At 35.3% G+C, this 4,474-nt stretch overlaps 1 long non-coding RNA gene across 1 annotated transcript; it reads left to right on the top strand.

Annotated features, from left to right (window-relative positions):
- Nucleotides 1-229: 229 nt before the first annotated feature.
- On the top strand, nt 230-1,531 carry LOC121841342. The gene is made up of 3 exons (XR_006080316.1): nt 230-287; nt 467-513; nt 917-1,531. It is a non-coding gene; the product is annotated as an uncharacterized LOC121841342 (long non-coding RNA).
- Nucleotides 1,532-4,474: the final 2,943 nt, after the last annotated feature.

Here is a 4,474-nt window from a genome sequence, read left to right as displayed (position 1 = left end):
AAAAGATATGGAACGTTTCAGGATGTATCTGAATATGTTGAAAATATATACTGCCACTATTTTCACCACCAAAGAATATCAGTGTGGTTTTAATATGATTTGACTCTTTGCAGGCTGTCAGGCTGTCTAGTCACAGAGGAAGGCTGTGCTTCTCTGGTCTCAGCTCTGAGGTCAAACCCCTCACACCTGAGAGAGCTGGACCTGAGCTACAATCACCCAGGAGACTCAGGAGTCAGACTGCTCTCTGCTGGACTGGAGGATCCACACTGCAGACTGGAGAAACTCAAGTATGTAGAGGGTTTATGTCAATGTTCATATCAGACATGTTTGACTTATCAGGCTAGTTAAGACAAACATTCTGACCACCACTTGGACAAAGATATATGCTGACTGTGTGTGTGTGTGTGTGTGTGTGAGTTGACGTCTATCCGTCAGTGACTGTCTATTCTTCTGCTTACCGCTACAGTGTGGAACATGGTGGAGAGAACAGAATGAAACCTGGACTTAGAAAATGTGAGTGTTGACTGCTGTGATGAATATGACTAAGAATAAGTCTTAATATAAGTCTTAATTCAAGTTAAGTCAAAGTCAAAGACCACCATCATTACTGACTTGGTCGTATTAAATATCAGCTGTAGTTCTACAGAAGCAGAATTCAGGGACACCAAAGTTTACAAAGAGTTGATTTGTGTGTGTGTGTGTGTGTGTGTGTGTGTGTGTGTGTAATTATTGCTAATTAGTGTGTTTTATATTACCATACAGTATAATATATGATCATTCAATAAGTCTCAAGTTACCTTAACTTCTCCTTTTGATACCTAGAAACATCTACATTAAATGAATTAGTGAAAAGTGAGTTAACATTCTAATGTGAATGATGATGATTTCTAATATTGTGTCTGGTTTCATCCATCAGATGTCTGTGATCTCACACTGGACCTAAACTCAGTAAACAGACGCCTCTCTCTGTCTGAGGAGAACAGAAAGGTGACATGGAGGACAGAGGAGCAGCCGTATCCTGATCACCCAGAGAGATTTGAGGACTGTAGACAGGTGCTGTGTAGAGAGGGTCTGACTGGGTGCTGTTACTGGGAGGTAGAGTGGAGTGGGAGAGGGGCTGTTATAGGAGTGACATATAAAGGAATCAACAGGAGAGGAGGGGATAATGACTGTAGGCTTGGATGGAATGACAAGTCCTGGAGTCTGTACTGCGATGACAACAGTTACATTGCCTGTCACAATAATAATTCCACTACCATAGATGTCCCCTCCTCCAGCTCCCACAGAGTAGGAGTGTATCTGGACTGGCCAGCCGGCACTCTGTCCTTCTATAGAGCCTCCTCTGACACACTGACCCACCTGATCACATTCACCTCCACATTCACTGAGCCCCTCTATCCAGGGATTGGGGTTTGGGGTGATGACTCCTCAGTGTCTCTCTGTCAGTGATACACACACACACACACACACACGCACCCACACACACACACACACACACTGGACACACACACAGACTGGATACACACACACACTGGACTCATACACACACACTGGACTCTCACACACACACACACACAGGACACACACACACACACACACACACACACACTGGGACACACACACACTGGACAAACACACACACACACAAACACACACACACACACACACACACACACACTGGACACACACACACACACACACACACACTGGGCAAACACACACACACACACACACACTGGGCAAACACACACACTCGACACACACAAACTCTGGACAAACACACACACACTGAACAAACACACACACACTGAACAAACACACACACACACACACTGGACAAAAACACACTAGACAAACACACACTGGACTCACAAACACACACAGGACACACACTGGACAAACACACACACACTGGACACAATAACACAAACAAACACACACACTGGACACACACTGGATAAACAAACACACACACACACTGGACAAACAAGCACACACATACACACACACACTGGACAAACACACACACACACACTGGACACACACACACTGGACTCGCAAACACACACTGGACACACATGTTGAATAACAAATTGTACAATTATATATATATATATATGCTCCATAGTTGTACATGTAAACAAGGATATATTGTACTTTTTATCATTAAACATACTTGAAACAAGAAAAAGCCTGTTACTGAAAACAGTTCAGTTAGTGATTTTATGTCAGGTTGACGTTAAGGGAATTTTTATCAATGATGACTAATTATGTTTACATTTCAATCAGGACTGACTAATCAGAATACTATTATGTTACTGTATATGTACTAATCAGAATACTATTATGTTACTGTATATGTACTAATCAGAATACTATTATGTTACTGTATATGTACTAATCAGAATACTATTATGTTACTGTATATGTACTAATGTTACTAATATGTACTAATCAGAATACTATTATGTTACTGTATATGTACTAATCAGAATACTATTATGTTACTGTATATGTACTAATCAGAATACTATTATGTTACTGTATATGTACTAATCAGAATACTATTATGTTACTGTATATGTACTAATCAGAACTATTATGTTACTGTATATGTACTAATCAGAATACTATTATGTTACTGTATATGTACTAATCAGAATACTATTATGTTACTGTATATGTACTAATCAGAATACTATTATGTTACTGTATATGTACTAATCAGAATACTATTATGTTACTGTATATGTACTAATCAGAATACTATTATGTTACTGTATATGTACTAATCAGAATACTATTATGTTACTTATATGTACTAATCAGAATACTATTATGTTACTGTATATGTACTAATCAGAATACTATTATGTTACTGTATATGTACTAATCAGAATACTATTATGTTACTGTATATATACTATCAGAATACTATTATGTTACTGTATATGTACTAATCAGAATACTATTATGTTACTGTATATATACTAATCAGAATACTATTATGTTACTGTATATGTACTAAATACATATGTAATCAGAATATATTATGTTACTGTATATGTACTAATCAGAATACTATTATGTTACTGTATATGTACTAATCAGAATACTATTATGTTACTGTATATGTACTAATCAGAATACTATTATGTTACTGTATATGTACTAATCAGAATACTATTATGTTACTGTATATGTACTAATCAGAATACTATTATGTTACTGTATATGTACTAATCAGAATACTATTATGTTACTGTATATATACTAATCAGAATACTATTATGTTACTGTATATGTACTAATCAGAATACTATTATGTTACTGTATATATACTAATCAGAATACTATTATGTTACTGTATATGTACTAATCAGAATACTATTATGTTACTGTATATGTACTAATCAGAATACTATTATGTTACTGTATATGTACTAATCAGAATACTATTATGTTACTGTATATGTACTAATCAGAATACTATTATGTTACTGTATATGTAATAATCAGAATACTATTATGTTACTGTATATGTACTAATCAGAATACTATTATGTTACTGTATATGTACTAATCAGAATACTATTATGTTACTGTATATGTACTAATCAGAATACTATTATGTTACTGTATATGTACTAATCAGAATACTATTATGTTACTGTATATGTACTAATCAGAATACTATTATGTTACTGTATATGTACTAATCAGAATACTATTATGTTACTGTATATGTACTAATCAGAATACTATTATGTTACTGTATATGTACTAATCAGAATACTATTATGTTACTGTATATGTACTAATCAGAATACTATTATGTTACTGTATATGTACTAATCAGAATACTATTATGTTACTGTATATGTACTAATCAGAATACTATTATGTTACTGTATATATACTAATCAGAATACTATGATTGATATCGCGCTGTGAGCTGACAGGCAGGTATTGTCCGGGCTAAGGCTGGCTGGTCAGTAGCTAGTTAGCTGGCTAGCTCCTGATGGAGGTTCCAGTCATAAGGAATAAAAATAGCAGATCCGTTCCACATTTAGTTTGTAGATTTAGTTCGTAGATAGAAAGTGAGATTAAAATATATAGGGGGGAAAAATGGCTATTTACACGAGATAAGAGACGGGATAAAACAGCATATGCATAACCATGGTAACAATTGAAAGGCAACAGTTTGGAGATGGGGAAATGAATAGAGTAAAGGTGAGGACACAACAGTTCACCTGACAAAACTTAATGCAAACATTACACTGTTGATTTTGTGCATTTTATATCTACTCTACCTCTCGCAACATTTGTTGATAACGACATCTGAAAATACTCTGGATACAGCCAGTAATATAATAAGAAAATTATTGAAACATTTGGGGTAGGTGCAACATACAACCAAAAAAAGGGTTTGAGTGAGTTCTATCTTGTGTCCCCAAGAGTTCACACACCTCTC

Source organism: Oncorhynchus tshawytscha, linkage group LG29 (assembly GCF_018296145.1).
Source record: "Oncorhynchus tshawytscha isolate Ot180627B linkage group LG29, Otsh_v2.0, whole genome shotgun sequence".
NCBI classification, from domain to species: Eukaryota; Metazoa; Chordata; class Actinopteri; order Salmoniformes; family Salmonidae; genus Oncorhynchus; species Oncorhynchus tshawytscha.
Note: the sequence above shows the minus strand (reverse complement) of the source record. Positions and strands in the feature narration are given on the sequence as shown.